The sequence below is a fragment of the Mesoplodon bidens genome (genome assembly GCF_964165515.1).
Source record: "Mesoplodon bidens genome assembly, chromosome: 5".
NCBI classification, from domain to species: Eukaryota; Metazoa; Chordata; class Mammalia; order Artiodactyla; family Ziphiidae; genus Mesoplodon; species Mesoplodon bidens.
Window position 1 is genome coordinate 110,699,603 of NC_138161.1, and position 21,811 is coordinate 110,721,413.

Sequence of the window (21,811 nt, forward strand, 5' to 3'; positions counted from 1 at the left end):
AGTAATACAGTTTATATTTCACATTTATTGTGGTCCTAGGTTAAAAAAATTTAAGAAACATGTTAAATTTTAAGGGAATTGGCTTCTTATTTAATAACTTAATTATTTTTCTATTGTCTGATTTATGATGCTCAACTATGATTATAAAGCATAGAGTTATTGAAGTTGATTTGTCTGTTTTTATAGGTGATTGTTTAGATAATGGCCTGCTCAGTGTAACCAGTAAATGTTCATTAAGGTTAAATAAGTGGACAGTTCTGCAAGCTGCAAGTTAATTTCCGTATAGATTTCCGTCTGAAAGATCAGTGTGCATTGAATTCCGTTAAGAATGGTATTGGAAACATTTCAACTTTTATAAAATTACGAGGCACTGATACCTAGAATGCTTTCTGCATTGCTGGTTTCTACATGTCCTGAAAGGTGTATTATGGACATAATAAAGGTATCTAAAATTAAGAGGAGAATAAGGCCTTTCAGACTGAAATATCAGATCTTATTAATTAGGAATGTGGAGGAGAAGGGAGTATGGTTACAAAATGTTGTTTAGGGCTTGGTGCATGGAAGATGCTGTAGTAATGTTTGAAATCTGTACCCATTCATGGGTGGACTTAGTAAGGGGAACATGGGGATATATCCATCAAGTCCTAGATTTGTATTTATTTATTTATTTTTATTTTTATTTTTTATTTTATTTTTTTTTGCGGTACGCGGGCCTCTCACTGTTGTGGCCTCTCCCGTTGCGGAGCACAGGCTCTGGACACGCAGGCTCAGCAGCCATGGCTCACGGGCCCAGCCGCTCCACGGCACGTGGGATCTTCCTGGACCGGGGCACGAACCCGTGTCCCCTGCATCGGCAGGCGGACTCTCTACCACCGCGCCACCAGGGAAGCCCAAGTCCTAGATTTTTAAAAAGAGAAAAATCTGTGAGCTAAGGTCAGTTAAAGGGAAGTACTGTTTTTCAGAGAGGACAGGATACCCTGAAGATGTTAGTCTGAAAATGCAAGTAGTTTTGAAACACACTGGTGGATGACAGTCATAAGACTTAAAAAAAAAAGCTTGGAATATTTGGAGATTTGATTTCTTTTGAGGGAAAGAAGGAAAGTATGTTCCCCTATTACCCATTCATTTATGCTTCATTTGGACAGAAAACTTGGCTAAGTGACCTTTAACTTTATCTCTCATTTCAATTCCTACTTTAAACTCTTAGGGGCACAGTGTTTGGGACTGAAAAGAGAGTTGGATAATTTAATTCACCTCAAGTGTTTTACAGTTGAAGAGAATCCACTGACTCAAAACAAATGCAGAAAAAGTTTTTATTGGACTATAACTTGAAAAAAATTAAAATCATGAAAATATTTTGTCTTATACAAAAAAATTAGATTATTATTACACTGTGCACTAATTTTTGGATTAAAAAGTAAGGTAATCTTTTTCTGACAAAATTGCACACAACATGATCTTGCCTCTTTCACCTTATGTTCACTTTTGCAGGACTATCTTAAAAGAGAGTTATTTTTGCAAAAATTATTTGAGATTGATCAATTTCCACCAGGGCTTGCCTCTCTTATTCTCTTAAAGAAAAATCTTTGTCTTGTAAAGCATCTATCCACTTTTCTTTCTTGTCTTCTTTTTTTTTTAACAGTTGGTAACTGATCTAACTCTTGCCAGATTCCCATTTGTCGGTTAATATATGGCCTTGTGCCTGTGTTTCTTCTATTTCTTCTGGTGTAGTAAAATGAAAATTAATACCTTTTTTTTTTTTTTTTTTTTTTTTTTTTGTGGTACGCGGGCCTCTCACTGTTGTGGCCTCTCCCGTTGCGGAGCACAGGCTCCGGACGCGCAGGCTCGGTGGCCGTGGCTCATGGGCCCAGCCGCTCCGCGGCCATGTGGGATCTTCCTGGACCGGGGCATGAACCCGTGTCCCCTGCATCGACAGGTGGACTCTCAATCACTGCGCCACCAGGGAAGCCCAATACCATTTATTTTTAAAGTGACATAATTAGTATTCCATTTAGTTATAACTTTTTTTGGTTTTGGTATGTCTTTTACTTTGAATATATGTCTCGTGAGATGTTTGCATATGTTTGCTTAATATTAATGATTGTGGGTAATGGGGATTTCAATTTTTTTTAGTACTTTTCTGTTACTTTTTAAAAATAATGAGCATGTGTCATTTTTATAAAAACAAATCTATTCTAAAATAAGAACAATTACTTTTAGAGATTGTAAAGAAGAATATATGAAAGGAAGTAAAAGCAAGAGTAGAAGAAATTGTTTGATTTAAGGAGAAATTCCAACAAAGAAGGATGTACTATTCTATCTTAGTTCTTTGGGGCTGCTATAACAGAATACCATAGACTAAGTGGCTTATAAACAACACAGATTTATTCCTCACAGTTCTAGAGGCTGGGAAGTCTAAGATCAGGTCACTAATAGATTCACTGTCTAGTGAGATCTCACTTCCTGGTTCATTGATGGCCATCTTCTTGCTATGTCCTTATCGTTGAGGAAGGTGTGAGGAAGCTTTCTGGGGTCTCTTTTATAAAGGCATTAATGCCATTCACAAAAGCTCCACTCTCAAGACCTAATCACCTCCCAAAGGCCCCATTTCTTAATATTGGGTTGGCCAAAAAGTTCACTCGGTTTTTTCTGTATGATGGCTCTATTAGTGCTTAGTTGTCTTTAACTTCATTTGAAAAAAATTTTGTTAGATTGTATTGTGACAGCTGTCATATCAGCGTACATTTAAAAAAAAAACTTACCAGAACTGGTGAATTTTTGTGTTGCCATTTTAGTATTGAAGATGGAAGAAAACAACATTTTTGGCATATTATGCTTTATTATTTCAAGAAAGGTAAAAACACAACTGAAGCGCAAAAAAAGATTTGTGCAGTGTATGGAGAAGGTGCTGTGACTAATCGAATGTGTCAAAAGTGGTTTTCAAAGTTCTGTGCTAGAGATTTCTCACTGGACAGTTCTCCACAGTTGGGTAGACTAGTTGAAGTTGATAGCCATCAAATTGAGACATTAAGTGAGAACAATCAACATTATACCACGCGGGAGATAGCTGACACACTCAAAATATACAAATCAAGCGTTGAAAATCATTTGCACCAGCCTGGTTATGTTCATTGCTTTGATGTTTGGGTTGCACGTAAGTTAAGTGAAAAAAGCCTTTTTAACAGTGTTCCTGCATGTGATTCTCTATTTAAACGTAACGAAATGTTCCGTTTTTAAAACAAATTGTGACGGGCAATGAAAAGTGGATACTGTACAATAATAATGTGGAACGGAAGAGATGGTGGGGCAAGCAAAATGAACCACCACCAACCACACCAAAGGCCGGTCTTCATGCAAAGGAGGTGATGTTGTGTATATGGTGGGATTGGAAGGGAGTCCTCTATTATGAGGTCCTTCCGGAAAACCAAACGTTTAATTCCAACAAGTACTGCTCCCAATTAGACCAACTGAAAGCAGCACTCGATGAAAAGCTTCCGGAATTAGTCAACAGAAAACGCATAATCTTCCATCAGGGTGACGCAAGACCACATGTTTCTTTGATGACCAGGCAAAAACTGTTACAGTTTGGCTGGGAAGTTCTCATTCATCTGCCGTATTCACCAGGCATTGTACCTTAGGATTTCCATTTATTTTGATCTTTACAAAATTCTCTTAATGGAAAAAATTTCAGTTCCCTGGAAGACTGTAAAAGGCACCTGGAAGAGTTCTTTGCTCAAAAAGATAAAAAGTTTTGGGAAGGTGGAATTATGAAGTTGCCTGAAAAATGGCAGAAGGTAGTGGAACAAAACAGTGAGTACATTGTTCAATAAAATTCTTGGTGAAAATGAAAAATATGTCTTTTATTTTTACTTAAAACCGAAGGAACTTTTTGGCCACTCCAATACTGTCACTTTGGGGGTTAGAATTTCAACCTGTGAATTTGGAGGGGGACACAAACATTTAATCTGTGGCAGTCCTATTCCTGATGATACAGTACGTTTCAAATGGATCAAAAGGTTAAAAAAAATGAAACCATAAAAATAAACTTTTCAGTCTTTTTTGGGTAGAGGGAAAGCTTTTCTAAGCACAACAAAGAAAACCTTGAAAAATTCAAAGAAAAGGTTAAGAATACTGACTGTAGAATTTCTTTGTGGATTTTACAAAGTTTGATTGTTTGAACTTTGATTATAGAATATCTGTATCTTAAAAGATACAATGAACAAATAAGAAATGTTACACTGGGAAAAAATTTTGTCACATTTATGAAAAGGAACTAATTTCTAACCCTTTTAACTCAAGAAAACCTCTTACCGATCAATAAGAAGGAAAAAGCCAAATTCAATAGGGAAGTGACCAAAGGACATGAACGGGCAGTTTGGAGAAAAAGAAATACAAATGGGCCAATAAGCCTATGAAGAGATGTTCAATGTAACTTAAAAAATGCAAATTAAATTGACAGAATATTTTTAACTAACTTGATTGTCAAAAATTAATTAAATGTGAGGAAGCAGAAACTCTTATTCTGTTGGTAGGAGAATACAATGGTGCAGCAGTTTTGAAAGACAGCCTGACAGTATATAGTCATATCCTTTGATGCAGTATATGTCACAGATGTACTCTCAAAAATTATTAATATATACTAAAAAATATATGCCTGCTCATTGCAGTATTATTTGTAATATTAATAAAAACCAAAACAATCTAAATGATTATCAGTAAGAAACTGGGTAAACATACTATCATACAGCCACTTAATGTAATATAAAATAGCAGGCATAAAAATATAGTTTCTGGGCCTCCCTGGTGGCGCAGTGGTTGAGAGTCCGCCTGCCGATGCAGGGGATACGGGTTCGTGCCCCGGTCTGGGAGGATCCCATATGCCGCGGAGCGGCTGGGCCCGTGAGCCATGGCCTCTGGGCCTGCGCGTCCGGAGCCTGTGCTCCGCAACGGGAGAGGCCACAACAGTGAGAGGCCCACGTACCGCAAAAAGAAAAAAAAAAAAAAAAAAAAATATATAGTTTCTGTATCTACTATATGTTATTAAATGATTGAAAGCAGGTTGCAGATCAGAAGATATAGTATGATTCTGTGAAAAAAGAAAGTATTAATTTAGGTAGGTTAAGAGGAATACCCACTTTCAGTAACGTACTCACGTTTTCAGTTGTCCCTGCTATCTCTAGGTCTCCTGTATTAGATGGGGACTGATGGAACTCCTTCTGAGTTCATCTTTATGGGAGGGAAATTATCTGACTCAGTGGTATAGGGAGGATATTTCTTTTCCCCTTCTCTTTGACCTTGTATTTAATGCTTTAAAGTAATCCATCTGCTTTAATTTAAGTAGAGTTAGGAGACAGAGTTGAAGTGTATATTCAGCCTGCTAGGTTTAATCTGAAGTCCTCTAAATACTAACTTTAAAAAATTTATTGAAGTTCTTTGTAATATTCATATATAAAGGTCCACAAATCATAAATATACAGCTTGATGAATTACTGCATTGTGAATACATCAGGCCATGGGAAAAAAAATGAAATGACTGCTAACGGATTCTGTAATTAGATTGTGATGATTGTTGCACAACTCTGTGAATATACTAAAAACCAGTGAATAGTACACTTTAAAATTTGGTGAATTTTATGGTATGTCCATTAAATCTCAATTAAAAAAATATATACCAGTACCCCCAAAATCTCCCTTGTACCTTTCCTATTCACTACCTAATCCCTTTTCCTCAAAGGACCATCCTGATTTCTAACACCATTGTGTTGGTGTTTTTTGCCTCTTTTAAAACTATATTAACACATTAATACAATATGTACTCTAGCTTCTTGTGTCTAGCTTTTTTCTTACATTTGTGAATTTCTTCCATGATTTGAAGTTTTTTCATTATTACTGCTGTATAATATTCCATTGTATGATACACCACACTATATTTATCCATTCTATTGATGGTGGATATTTGACTTGTTTCCAGTTTTGGGTTAGTGCTGCTTTGAATATTCTTTTACAGTTATTTCTGCCATAGCATAATGTTTAAGTTCTTAAAAATCATCATACTGTGCAAAGGTGTGCAGTAAAAACCACAGGGCTTATGTCTTGAGAAAATAGGGGACTCAAAACTTAAAACTTGGTGAGTGCCACATTTAAAAAAGGTAAGAACCTAATAAAAATGGCAGCACAGTTTCACACATGTTAAGTGACTAAGAAATGCATAATATTACAATAAATATGACATTTTACCTTGAAAAAATCTTGTTTGCTATGGGAGTGTGTGTTCAGGTTGCAACTTGTGAGTTACTGTGAAGTGCTGGCAGGGAGAGTTATCTGAAAGTGGATGAAAAGTTATAACACCAGATATGGATGAGTGTGACTGGTAACACTCAAACTAAAGCCTGAAATATGTGCATTTTATGTATTCCTATGTGGCTCATTTCTTCTGGGTTCAGTTTTCTGCCCTTACCTAGTGTTTCTCATAGATAAGATTGAACATAAGCAAACATGAAATTTGTGCTTTGTTCATACTGTTTCCTAATATATCAGTTGTGTTGGAACAAATTTGCATTTTCAGAACAACATTATAGCAGAACTGAGTGTGTATGTTTTTTGGGCACCTGTGTACGCATTTCTGTTGGGTATATACCCAATTATGAAAATGATACATTTAGTTTTAGAACAAAATGGAAACTGTTTTGCAGAGTGATTATGCCTGTTTTTATAATTACCACCACTATATGCAAGTTTCATTTGTTTCGCATAATTGTCAACACTTGTTATTGTCAGTCTTTTTATTAATAATTTCAACCATTCCATTAGGTGTGTACTGGTACTTCATATTGTTGTATTTGTACTTTCCTTATCATTAACAAGATTAACAATTAACAAACACCATTTCATATGTTTATTGTTCATTTTGCTATCTTTTTGAAGTGTCCAAGTTTTTAACACTTTTTTTGTTTCTTTACATCTTCTATCTTACTGATTTGTAGGAGGTCTCTATCTGGATATGATTCTTTTGTCAGGTATATGTGTAATGTATATTTTCTCCCACTCTGAAGCATGCTTTTCTTAGTGAAGTCTTTTAATGATCAAGATTTCTTAAATTTAATATAGTCCAATTTATGTTTAATGCTTTTTGTGCCTACTGAAGTGTTTTCCAACTCCTAGGTGATAAAGATACTCTACTGTATTATTTGTCAGAAGCTTTTATTTTGCTTTTCACGTTTATATCTGATTTGTGCTGCAATTTGCAAAATTTCACATGAATCAGCATTCCAGTGTGTCTCCATTCTTGCCACTCTAGTCTAAACCACCCTGATTTTTTGCCTAGATTTTTGGCCTGTCTGCATTCACACTTTCCCTTTTTGAATTTATGGCCAGTTTGCTTCCAAGATTATCTTTATAAAATGCAAATTATGTTATTACCTTTCATTGGTTTTCCATTCCTCTCAGAGTGAAGTAGTAAATCCCTCATGAGACTCAGAAATCCTGAGTTATTTGGCCACTTTTAGTTATTTGGCCATCTTTTAGAGCGCTTTCCTTCTTTGGTCACTGGTTCCTCTTAGCTCAGGGTCCCCACATAATGTTCCCTTCTGCAAGAAGATTCTTATTTCTTTTGCCAACTCCTGCTCATTTTTAGCATTTTATTTTAAATGTCAAATACTGAGCACCTATTGTATATCATGCATTTATCTAACATCATGCATGTTAGAAGGTGATAAGTGATGGGAGAGGAAAAAAGGTAGAGCAGATTAAGGGGAGCAGGGATGCCAGATGGGGGGTGTGCTTTGCAGTTTTAAGTAGGGTATTTATGATGGGCCTTGTTGAAGTGATACTTGTACAAAGAATTGGAAGTTGATGCAGCTATTTGGGGGATAACCACTGCAAAGACTAAGGCAAGAAGAAGGCTAGAATATATGAGAAATAGCAAGATGGCCAGTATGGCTAGAGCAGAGTGAGAAAGGGAGAGAGTAATGGGAGATGAGGTCAGAGGGTAAGACAGGGGCAGATCATGTGAAGCTTTTGCAGTTTTGGAGCAGAGGAATGACATCATTTAACCTAACTTTAAAAAGGCTCATTCAGGCTATTTTGTTGAAAATACACGGTAGTAAGGGTAGAAGCAGGAGACCTATTAGGAGTCTGTTTCAGTAATCCAGTTAAGGATGGATATAGGCTTGAACCAAAGTGATAATGGAGGTGCTAAATGGCTCAATTATGAGATATTTTGAATGTAGATCTCAAGGATTTGAGGACAGTTTGGAAATGGGTTGTAAGAGTCAGAGATCACTACAAGAGAGTCAAAGATCACTACAAGGTCACTTCCTGATAGAAGGCTTCCTTTACCTCTCAGATTGCCAGAGTTCCTATTATAGCACTTTCTACCTCTACTTGATAGTGTTCATTACTGTCGTAATTAAATGCTCCAATGTACATTATTTTGTGTGTATTTTAGTCTCTCTACCTGAGTGTAAGTACCTGAAGTTAGGGACTGTCTTATTTACTGAAATATATTAGTACTTGCACATAGTAGTTGTTCAGTAAATGTTTTCTGAATGAAGTGAGAACTGTGGTTCTTTCCATATTATAGTTAAGTAATAGGCTAAAGGTGATTATATTTTTTTATTTTTATCATAAAACATATCCAAGTACAGTCAAGTTGAAAGAACAGACCAACAAACATACATATAGAGTCAACAGTTACTAATATTTTTTAGTATTTGCCTTTTCTCTATATGTGTATTTGGGGAAACGATTTGAAAATCAGGCGCAGACATCATGCACTTAAACTGTAAAAACTTCAGCACATATCTCCTATGAGTAAGAATAGTCAGACATTCTCCTGTGTAACCTTAGAACTATTATCACACCTAAGAAAGTTGATAATTATTAAATTTTCTCTCCAATCCATATTTACAGTCGTTTCTGATCTATCTTTAGGACTTTTAAAAAGTCAGAATCCAGGTAAGATTCATGTACTGCATTTGAACGTTAAGTCTCTGCTATTATCTGGATTTCCCTATTAACAGAACTTGAGGCAGAGGGCTAAGGTGCTATTATGTACTTTATTTAGGGAGTTCATTCACTGCTAGGGAGCACAAGTGAGGGAAAAGTTGAATAAGCTGGAAATAAGGAAAAACTAATACAGGGATGCTTCCTGCCACTAAGTGTGACTGATTGCTGGATCCTGGGTATTGCATCCATGAGAAGCCATATATACTGCATCCAAGGAGGGAAAGGGCAAGAATTTATGTACTGGCTTCTAGTAAGCAAGAATTCCCCTGCACTTCAGGGTTGTGGATTTGTGGGTGCAGGGCATATGTTACTTGGTTTTGTGGTTTTCAGGAAAGCCCCAAGTGAGGAGGTGAGAGGATGAGATGTGGACAGCAGGCCAGAGGCACAAGGTGTTGCTAGGGCTGCTCAGGGTGGAAAGCAAATGTGAAGATCTGGGGGCAGGCATTGGAATGAGTCGGGAGGGCACATACCAAATCTGGTTCATTGTCTTTTCTCTCTTACAATCTACAGGAATGGCCTCCCCATCTTTTTTTCCCCCCTCTTTAAATGACTGACTTTTTATAGAGACCATGCCAGTTGTCTTATAGAATAACACCCATTGTGTATTTGTTTAGTAGCCTGTTCATGTTGTTTAAGTCATTCCACTAAGTCTTATATTTCTGATAACAGGAAGTTAGATGTCAAGGTTGATTAGACTCATTTTTGGTAAGCAGACTTCATAGTGATATATAGCACTTCATGTTGCTTCGCAGCAGGAAGCACACAATATCAAGTTGTGCTTGTGATGTTAAGTGTGATTACTTAAAGGTGGTGACCTCCAAGTCCTCCTTGTATAGTTATGTTTTTCTCTTTGTAGTTATTAAGTATCTATGGGAGTAGTACTTTAGCACCTTGTATTGAGTGCATATTTACCTGATTCAGCCATTAATGATCCTTGCCTGAATCACTTATTCCATTAGAGGTTTCAAAATGTTGATTTTCCCTTCTAATTTTATCATTCCATTTATATTTATTAGTTGGTATTCTTCTGTAAAAAGTACTTATCTCCATCAGCTAGGGATGAAACTTTGTTTCTCCTAGAAAGATAGGGTAAAGCTTGTATTTTCTGTTTGCGCGATGATCCCCTGCAAAAGTGACTGATAAGTTTCCCCCCTTTTTCTTGCTCTTTAAAAAAAAATGTCACTATGGACTGAAGGATTTTATTTAGTGTTTACAATCCATTTCAGTTATTATTCTTTGGATACTCAGATTACTCCAAATTTGGGCGATCTCTTGAAGAGATCCCTCCATGTCCTCTTGACATGAGCTCATTAGTCTTTCAGCATGTCCTTGCATGCTGGCACAGTTTTCCCAAGTTCATTTGAAGTTTCACTGCCCCAGAACTAGAATCAGCCAGGAATAATGGCTTATGGTATTAATTTTTAAAACTGATACATTATGTTCTTCCTTTCTTAAAAAAATGTTCACGTGTTCCGTAGAAAAGGATTATAAAAATAATTTAATTATTTTCAAATTGCATAGTTTTAAAGGGCACCTTCACACACATAATTTTATTTGAGATTTTATAGGACCATGGATTCTTGGTAGTCTCCTAATATATATGAGGTAAGCCAGATTTTGGTCTTTAGTACTTGGAGCTGATACTAACTTTAGAATTCAGCAAACTTTAGTTCAGGGACTGCCCAAACTTACGTTATTATCATGTAGAAAACCTGAGATTAGAGCTCAAAACTTCAGGCTTCAAAGGCAGATGTTTCTGTCTTAACTTTATTTAATAACTTTCTTGGTAATTGGATTTTTACCTAGACAAATGAAAATGCCACAATAAAGTTAATAAAATAAGAGAAAGAGCTAGTAATTTTAATAGAGATAGAAACATAACAGGCAAGTTTGCAGAAAAAAAATAGGAGATATTTAACATAAGAAGGTGAAATCCCTCTCTGCAACAGTGGCTGCTGAAAATGGTTTGGTATATATATTCCAACTGGAATGTCTGTACTTTACCTATCCTGCATGGCCCAGCTCAGAAACCTTCCATGTGAGGTCTTCACTCATCTTTTCTCGGAAACGAATCCCTTCTGAATGCCTATAGCACTTTTCTTATAGGACTTATATTTTACTGTTATTTTGGACCTTTTTTCAATTTCTCTCGTAAAAAATTTGTTATTTTGAAAAAAATGTTTATCTACAGGAAACTTACAAGAATAGTAAAATTGCCATTTTGTCACATTTGCTTGCTCTCTGTACACATACACACACACTTTTTAATTTTATTCTTGCTGACCCATTTGAGAGCAAATTGCAGACATCATGATCTTTTACCGTTAAATGCTTTAGCACGTTATCTCCTATGAACGAGGATATTTTCTTTAAAAAATTTATTTTATTTTATATGAACATTTCTAAAAACATCTAGTATACAATTATCAGACTGAGAAAATTTAAAATTGATACAATCCTATTATCTACACAGTGCTATTATCAGTCCATATTCAAATTCAGTACTTTTGGTACCATCTATCTTATAATTCTATATCCCTAATGCAGACCTCCACTTCAGTTCTTACTATGGACTTTAGAAGACAGCTGACCAAATTTTATAGCACAGCTTCATAATTTTTCACAGTTTTGAATTCCAGTTGACAGTCCTTTATATTGGAGGTCAGTTCCTTTTCCTGTTTCCTTTATCAGTGTTCTCAAGGTTTTCATCCTTCTCCCTAATGTTTATTTCTCTAACAGAATGTCTCTATCTCTCAGATAATACATCCCAGAGACACTAGTTTGAACTCCCTCTCTGTACCACCGGATTTACAGTGCTGTCTCATTTAATTCCAGTTTTTAAGTGGTGTGTTACAAAGAAAATAAAATGTACAAAATTTGAAATAATGCACAACCCTTATGCAAAAATCCTGTAATTGAAAAATTTCATCAAGACCAAAACTGACAGGTCTGTGTCCTAAGTGAGTTGTACATTAAATGTTTCTGCAAGTGATTTTGATGACTACTATGCTGTTATTTTACATTCACTATTATGTAATTTTTATATTTTTATGTTTATATCTCTGACAGTCTTATTGCAGTGTTTAAATGGTAGTTGCCAGTTCTAGAACTGAAGGACATACCCCTAAATCAATAACTTTGAAATGGAAGTGAAATACAATGAAATGTTATGAGAAAAGTGAAACAACTACCATATTATGCCAAGCTGTTAATCTAGGAGAAAACTTGGCAAAATGTTATAGTTACTAAGAAAATAAAAATCTCTGTTAAAACTTAAGTATGCCACAGTGGTTATAGATTTATGTGCTGCAAGAAGGCATCCCCGATTATTCTTAACTTATGAGTTTTGATTATAAGGCATTTTCAATAACTCATTTAAATAATTTTGATTGTTATATATCCATATCTGCATCTGTTACTGTCTTCAGTATTAGAGCATTGATATCTTCTCATATGCTCTTAAACCCTCCCCCTTCTGTTTCTTCAGATGTGAAAAATATGGGGATCTTGAGTTGGAATAGAATACATATATAATTTTTCCCAGTAAAATGTATGGAAATTAAAAAAAAAACCCTCCCTCTTGTTTGGATTACCAAAGTAATACATACTTACTGCAAAAATTCCTAACTTTATAGAAAAATATGTTTTCAATTATGTGAAAGTCACTTTCTCAAATAAATATTAACAGCTTCTGTTGTGCTCTTGATCCTTTTATCTTTGGAATCTCATTCTCTGCACTCCTCATGTAATATCTATAACCTCTTCCTCTCTCTTGGACCTTTGTTCCCTTCTTCCCTTTATCCTATAAATATGTTCAAAGATTCCATTAAAAGAAAACCAGACAAACAGGAAAAAGTTCTTCTCAGTAAGACCTCTATAGTATTCCTTCTCTTCCTAGCTTAAGCTTCTTGAAAAAAGTAGTTTACATTTATTCTGTCCTTCCTTCTCATTCCCAATATACTGTAACCTGGCTTCTGATGCTTCTTTTCCACAGGAATTGCTCTCTTTTTCAGTTATTTACTTAAAAAGAAAAAAAAATCTCTGATTACAAAGATAATTCAGGCATATCTTAAAACATACATATACAGAGAAATGTACGTTGTTGAAAGTTAGTCTTTTTTAAAATATTCTTTCACTGAGACAACCACCGTTAACCATTTGGTATGTGTTTATTCAGTTAATCCTATATGTTAATGAATATATTGTTTAGCTCATATATATATTTAAAATGAAAGCCATATATGTATCATTCTGTAATTTTCTTTCCATGTCTGTATTTAGGTTTGTTGCATTATATTGTATAATGTAGGGCAGATTGTTTAATTTCTCTTCTTTTAGTTTCATCATCTGTAAAGTGGAGATGAAAACAGAACTCACTTCCTTTGGTGCCTTTAAGTATGAAATGGGATAATTTATATAAAACTTATATCAGAGTCTGACACACACATTAAGTGGTCAGTAAATGGTAGATTTTTAAAATAAAGAATCTTTTTATTTATGTTAAAATGTTGCATACTCAGTAATTTATCAATGTAGCAAAGGATAAAGAACATAAATCCCTTTTCCATGTCATTTTAGCCCTTTACCTTCCCTGATTTTTCTTGTCATTTGCTACAATCTGCTTTCTGTTTCTGAAATTTTTTTGTCTTCTTGGCAACTGTCTTGTTGGATTGTCTTCTTTTTGTGTAAGCATTATTAGAAAAAAAAGATCTTTGTTATACAGAAACCAAAGAGAATATTTTGAATCTCCATGTACCTATTACCTAGCTTAAGGTAACTTAAAATGTTACATAGTTGAAGATCCTTTATTTTCCACCCTGATTTCCTTCTCTGCCTCATCCCCCAGAATTAACCACTGTCCTGAGTTTGGTGCTTATCATTCCCGTATACTTTACGTTGTTACAATTTTCTTCATGCCTTTGGGATTTGTTGAGTTTCTTGGATCTGTGGGTTTATAGTTTTCACCAAATATGGAAATTTTTTTCTCCATTATTTCAGTAATATTTTTTCTGTTCCCTCTCCTTTGTTTTAGGGACTCTAAATACATGTTTATTGGGTTGATTGAATTTGTCCCATAGCTCACTGATGTGATTCTTTTTTTTTCTTTTTTTCTGTATGTGTTATATTTTGGACAGTTTCTATTGCTGTATTGAATCATTTCATTAATTTTCTGAAGTACTGAATCTACTGTTAATCTCATTTAATCAGTTTTTCTTTTCAGACATTTAAATTTTTATCTCTAGAAGTTTGATTTGGTTCCTTTTTTATTTTCTATCTCATTAACGTGCTCATGCTTTCCTCTGTTTTCATGAATATTTGGGATAAATTTATAACAATTTTTAAAATGTCCTTGGGTACTACTTCTATCATCTGTCATTTTGGGGTAGGTTTTTTTGTTTGTTTTTATTGAAGTATAGTTGATTTACAGTATTGTGTTTCAGGTGTACAGCATAGTGATTCATTTTTTTTGCAGATTATATTTTATTATAGGTTATTATAAAATACTGGGTATAATGTCCTGTGTTATACAGATAAATCCTTGTTGCTTATCTATTTTATGTTTAGTAGTTTGTATCTGTTAATCCCATACCCCTAATTTGTCCCTCCCCCGCTGCCTCCCGCTTTGGTAACCATAAGTTTGTTTTCTATGTCTGTGGGTCTGTTTCTGTGGTTCTGGGTTTTTTTATTGATTGTTTTTTCCCGTCTCTGGGTTATATGTACCTCTTTTTAAAATACCTGGTAGCTTTTAAATTAGATTTGGCAGACATTATGAATTTTACCTTTTCAGGTCCTAAATATTTTTCTATTGCTTTAAATATTCTTGAGCTTTGTTTTGGGATGCAGTTAAATTACTTGGAAACAGCAGGATCCTTTTGAAACTTGCTTTTTTTTTTTTTTAAAGGAATTAGACATGACTATTTATTAATTAATTAATTTATTTTTGGCTGTGTTGGGTCTTCGTTTCTGTGCTAGGGCTTTCTCTAGTTGCGGTGAGTGGGGGCCACTCTTCATCGCAGTCTCACTGTCGCGGCCTCTCTTGTTGTGGAGCACAAGCTCCAGACACGCAGGCTCAGTAGTTGTGGCTCACGGGCCCAGTTGCTCAACGGCATGTGGGATCTTCCCAGACCAGGGCTCAAACCCGTGTCCCCTGTATTGGCAGGCAGACTCTCAACCACTGTGCCACCAGGGAAGCCCTGAAACTTGCTTTTAAAAAGCTTTTTTTTAGTGGGACCAAGCAGCCTTCAGTATAGGGTTAATTTTGTCCCAGTACTCTTCTGGGTACTCCACCCAGAGCCTGTATATTATGAGTTTTTCCATTATTCTTGGCCCTGTGTGAGTTCTGGGAATTGTTCTACCTGCTTCTTTCTAGGGTTCTTTCCCCAGCCTCAAGTTTCCTTATATGCATGACTGATCAGAACTAATGAAGACTCTGAGCTCCATGAGCTATTTGTATATTTTGGGGATTAATCCTTTGTCAGTTGCTTTGTTTGCAAATATTTTTTCCCATTCTGAGGGAACAAGCCAATCAAAAAATGGGTAGAAGACCTAAATAGACATTTCTCCAAAGAAGATATTTGGTGGCCAACAAACACATGAAAAAATTCTCAACATCACTAATTATTAGAGAAATGCAAATTAAAACTACAATGAGATATCACCTCACACCAGTCAGAATGGCCATCATCACAAAATCTATGAACAATAAATGCTGGAGCAGGTGTGGAGAAAAGGGAACCCTCTTGCACTGTTGGTGGGAATGTAAATTGATACAGCCACTATGGAGAACAGTATGGAAGTTCCTTAAAAAACTAAAAATAGAACTACCATATGACCCAGTAATCCCACTACTGGTCATATACACAGAGAAAACCATAATTTAAAAAGACACATGCACCCCAGTGTTCATTGCAGCACTATTTACAGTAGCCAGGACATGGAAACAATCTAAATGTCCATCAACAGACGAATGGATAAAGAAGATGTGGCACCTATATACAATGGAATATTACTCAGCCATAAGAAGGAATGAAATTGGGTCACTTGTAGAGGCGTGGATGGTCCTAGAGACTGTCATACAGAATGAAGTAAGTCAGAAAGAGGAAAACAAGTATCGTATATTAACACATATATGTGGAATCTGAAAAAATTGGTATAGACAGTCTTATTTACAAAGCAGAAATAGAGACACAGACTAGAGAACAAACGTATGGATACCAAGGGGGAAGAGGGTGGGGTGGGATGAACTGGGAGATTGGGGTTGACATATATACACTATTGATACTATGTATAAAATAGATAACTAATGAGAACCTACTGTATAGCACAGGGAACTCTATTCAGTGCTCTGTGGTGACCTAAGTGGGAAGGAAATCCAAAAAAGAGGATATATGTATATGTATAGCTGATTCACTTTGCTGGACAGTAGAAACTAACACAACATTGTAAAGCAACTATACTGCAATAAAAATTAAAAAAAATAGAACTAATGAAGACTGAAGAGGAACTCTGCAGATCTGTGGAGCTCTCACTATGCACCTCTCCTTTCTGGTACTCTTACCTGTGAATTTTAGACACCTTGGCCTTCCTGAATTCTCAACTCTGTCTCCTTATCTTAGATTGCTGGACTTTGTTTAGCTTTCCCCTCCCTCTGCTGCAGCATGGAAAGTTTTTCCAGGCAGTTTCCTGGGCATTTATGGGACTTTGTCCAACATCTGAAAATCATTGTTTCTTATTTGTCCTATTTTTTTAGTTGTTTTAAAGTGGGAGAGTTAGTCTGTTCCCTATTATTCTATCATGGTTGGAAACAATTGCCTGTATATAGAAAGCCATAGGTATTCTAAAATACTGTTAAATACCTTATGTGCCTGAATATTAGGTGAGGTGTCGCCATCCCAAAAGGCTTATATTTGAGACCTCTAAACTTGCTCATATTACAGCGTAATTTATATATTATTTTGCATGGCAAATGACTATTTGAGAAGAATACATTGACTTGATATGTCCTTAATCAGAGCCAGGTTGGATGTTTATAAAAGATGCAATGAGTGTAGAATTTAACACAGATTAAATAATCATTCCTGAGTATGGCCTTAAAACTATAGGCATTGGATTAAAAAGTATACTAAAGAGTAACATAGTAAGTGATTATATTATAGAGATTATAATATATACTGAGAAAACAAATGGGAAAAATTGTCTATTATGTGAATAGGTACTAGCAGTGATTTGGGATAAAATGTCAGGTGATATTTTATTTTATTTATTTTTTGGGGTGTGTGAAAATATTTTTATTTATTTATTTTTTATACAGCAGGTTCTTATTAGTTATCTGTTTTATCCATATTAGTGTATATATGTCAGTCCCAATCTCTCAATTCATCCCATCCCTCTTTTCCCCCTTTGGTGTCCATATGTTTGTTCTCTACATCTGTGTCTCTGTTTCTGCCTTGCAAACCGGTTCATCTGTACCATTTTTCTAGATTCCACATATATGCATTAATATATGATATTTGTTTTTCTCTTTCTGACTTACTTCACTCTGTATGACAGTCTCTAGGTCCATCCATGTCTCTACAAATGACCCAATTTCATTCCTTTTTATGGCTTAATAATATTCCATTGTATATATGTACCACATCTTCTTTATCCATTCGTCTGTTGATGGGCATTTAGGTTGCTTCCATGACCTGGCTATTGTAAATAGTGCTGCAGTGAACATGGGGGTGCATGTGTCTTTTTAAATTATGGTTTTCCCTGGGTATATGCCCAGTAGTGGGGTTGCTGGGTCATATGATAATTCTATTTTTAGTTTTTTAAGGAACTTCCATACTGTTCTCCATAGTGGCTGTATCAATTTACATTCCCACCAGCAGTGCAAGAGGGTTCCCTGTTCTCCACTCCTTCTCCAGCATTTGTTGTTTGTAGATTTTGTGATGATGGCCATTCTGACTGGTGTGAGGTGATACATCATTGTAGTTTCGATTTGCATTTCTCTAATAATTAGGGATGTTGAGCAGCTTTTCATGTGCCTCTTGGCCATCTTTGGAGATGTCTTCCTTGGAGAAATGTCTGTTTAGGTCTTCTGCCCATTTTTTGGTTGGGTTGTTTGTTTTTTTTAATATTGAGCTGCATGAGCTGTTTATATATTTTGGAGATTAGTCCTTTGTCCATTGAGTCATTTGCAAATATTTTCTCCCATTCTGAGGGTTGCCTTTTCATCTTGTTTATGGTTTCCTTTGCTGTGCAAAAGCTTTTGTTTCATTATGTACCATTTGTTTATTTTTGTTTTTATTTCCATTACTCTAGGAGGTGGGTCTGAAAAGATCTTGCTGTGATTTATGTCAAAGAGTGTTCTTTTTATGTTCTTCTCTAAGAGTTTTATAGTGTCCAGTCTTACATTTAGGTCTTTAATCCATTTTGAGTTTATTTTTGTGTATGGTGTTAGGGAGTGTTCTAATTTCATTCTTTTATGTGTAGCTGTCCAGTTTTCCCAGCACCACTTATTGAAGACCCTGTCTTTTTTCCATTGTATATCCTTGCCTCCTTTGTCATAGGTTAGTTGACCATAGGTGCGTGGGTTTATCTCTGGGCCTTCTGTCCTGTTCCATTGACCTATATTTCTGTTTTTGTGCCAGTACCATATTGTCTTGATTACTGTAGCTTTGTAGTATAGTCTGAAGTCAGGGAGTCTGATTCCTCCAACTCCGTTTTTTTCCCTCAAGATTGCTTTGGCTAGTCGGGGTCTTTTGTGTCTTCATACAAATTTTAAGATTTCTTCTTCTAGTTCTGTAAACACTGCCACTGGTAATTTGATAGGAATTGCATTAAATCTGTATATTGCTTTGGGTAGTGTAGTTTAGTCATTTTCACAATATTGATTCTTCCAATCCAAGAACATGGTATATCTCTCCATCTGTTTGTATCATCTTTGATTTCTTTCATCAGCGTATTGTAGTTTTCTGAGTACAGAAACTTTCTGAGTACAAAAACCTACCTTTCTTTCCTTAGGTAGGTTTATTCCTAGGTATTTTTTTCTTTTTGTTGCAATGGTGAATTGGATTGTTTCCTTAATTTCTCTTTCTGATCTTTTGTTTTTAGTGTATAGGAATGCAGGAGATTTCTGTGCATTAATTTCGTATCCTGCAACTTTACCAAATTCATTGATTAGCTCTAGTAGTTTTCTGGTGGCATCTTTAGGATTATCTATGTATAGTATCATGTCATTTGCAAACAATGACCGTTTTATTTCTTCTTTTCCAGTTTGTATTCCTTTTATTTCTTTTTCTTCTCCGGTTGTTGTGGCTAGGACTTCCAAAACTATGTTGAATAATAGTGACAAGAGTGGACCTCCTGGTCTTTTTCCTGATCTTAGAAGAAATGCTTTCAGTTTTTCACCATTGAAAATGATATTTCCTGTGGGTTTGTCATATATGGACTTTATTATGTTGAGGTAGGTCCCCTCTGTGCCCATTAGAGTATTTATCATAAATGGGTGTTGAATTTTGTCAAAAGCTATTTTTTCTGCATCTATTGAGATGATCATATGGTTTTTATTCTTAAATTTGTTAATATGGTGTATCACATTTATTGATTTGCATATATTGAAGAATCCTTGCATCCCTGGGATAAATCCCACTTCATCATGGTGTATGATCCTTTTAATGTGTTGTCAGATTCTGTTTTCTAGTGTTTTGTTGAAAGCCTAAGAGACCTCTGGGACAGCATTAAATGTACCAACATTCGCGTTATAGGGGTCCCAGAAGGAGAAGAGAGAGAGAAAGGACTCAGGTGATATTTTAATACATGGATTAAAAAAAGTACAGCATCTAAACAACTTAAATGGAAATGAAAATGATGTTTGAGATATGAGTTAATTCAAAAAGTGGCTGTAGTTATAATGACGACCCTAACATTTAAGGTGAATGTGAAGTTTGACTATAATTGTTTTCTGAATGTGAGTAGAATAAAGTAATATTTTAGATACATTATTTTAATAATATGTTGTTAAATATTTATATGTTGAGTCTGTTTAAAGTAGATATTTGATTATTTCATCTGTATTCACCTAAGAATATGACTACTTAAAAGTTAAACAGTTTCAAATCTGTTAATGGGCTGAAACACTCTTTCTGACTGTTGCTATAGTGATTTTCAATCTCCAGTGTTATGAGGTCTGCCAGACTTAGGAATGCCTTCTCTCTCTAGGGTAGACTATTTTAGATAATAAAAATTACACATAAACACAGAACACTAAGGGAGAAACCAACTAAAGAGTTTCACATACCTCTTTATTTTCCCTCATAGAATGCAGTGCCTAGTCAGTACTTAGATATTACCTACACTGTTTTCAGTATTCTTTCTAAAAATGATAAACTTTATTTTAAGGGATCATGAGCCTTGAGTGGACTTGACTCTCGTGTCGGGAGGAAACAGTGGTTGGGGTAGGTGGGAAGAAGGGGGTACTCTCAGTCTCAAACTGAGCATGTATTTCCCAGGCTATCTGTTCTGCATGGAGGAAAGGATATGTTGACCAATAGTGAAATTTACTCCTGCCCCCCTTCAAGCCTTATAGCTACATATGTATGTATATAGGTAGATAGCTGTAACTGACTTGTGTTGTGCACTTAACGAGGTTGGCATTATTTTAAGTGCTGTGCATTTATTTTTTAATCCTTACAACACTCCCATTAAACTCTGTTTAAGGTAAGATCCCACTGGATCTGTCTTAGGTATATATTAGACTTGAGACAAAAGGCTATCACCTGATAGCTGATCAAAAATAGTAATAATAATAATAATAATGTGACAGGTACTAAGTGATATACATGTATTAACTCTTGCATAACCCTTTATAGTGAAACTCGGTTTAGTGTTAAAGTTGCTGACGCAGTCCATGACATTTGAAACATTAGGAATAGGAGTGAGGTATAAGAAGAAAATGGGAACAGTTCACTTGTTTGAATTTGAGGCAGTTTATAATACCTGTAGACTATGAGGAAACCTTGTGGACAGAAATTGCAGGTAATGATCTTCCGTATTACACATTTTTACAGGGGAGCATGCCTGCAAGGTTATGAGACTGAAAGCCAGTTGCAGCCCTATGCCTTGTCCTGTCAGCCTGTCTAGTCCTATTTTCAATGATTTTGAGGACAAGACATGAACTCACAAAGTTAGGCTACTTCTGGGTTAAAAATGAAGTCTTGAAGAGTTTGAAATGGTACATAGTTACAGTTATCTTTTTGTGGTGGTGTACTTTTTTTTAAGGGATTAAGTGAAATAGATTTAATAGGGCACTAAAGTTAAAATCTGACTTAATTGGTAAAATGTTATTATTACCATTTTTTAATAAAGGGAGAAAAGGTAAGTTTTAGAGATAATATTTTAAATTATTGCGTTTTGTTCTTCTCTCTCCCCTTCTCAAAAATACCACATGGAATATTCCATTCATTACTGTCTGAGAAAGTCATTACTTTGCAAGCTGCAGTTGCTGAAATGGTTTAGTGGAAGAAATGTTTGCTTGCATTTTTTTTTTTTTAATGATTTTTTTTTTCTTTTGGTAGTTATTTTTTGAAAATCCATACTGTAGCAAACAAGGAGAAGGAGTTTTAAATTTATATCGGGGAAACCTTTTTGTGGAACATTTCATTAGATGACTCCCTGTCAACCTCATATCTTTAAAAGAGGGATTAATGAAACAGCATCTGAAGCAGCAGTGAACTCTTGTGGAATAAACCCTGACCTCTTCCACAGTGTTTTGTGGGATAATTTCAAGTTCTTCAGATACAGATTACATAAAGAAGATTGT

The 21,811-nt window shown here is 35.3% G+C and overlaps 1 protein-coding gene across 9 annotated transcripts in view; it reads left to right on the forward strand.

Annotated features, from left to right (window-relative positions):
• The window catches only part of DLG1 (discs large MAGUK scaffold protein 1), a 295,020-nt gene that overhangs the window by 21,400 nt on the left and 251,809 nt on the right, over positions 1 to 21,811 (forward strand). The gene's annotated exons all lie outside the window — the stretch shown is intronic.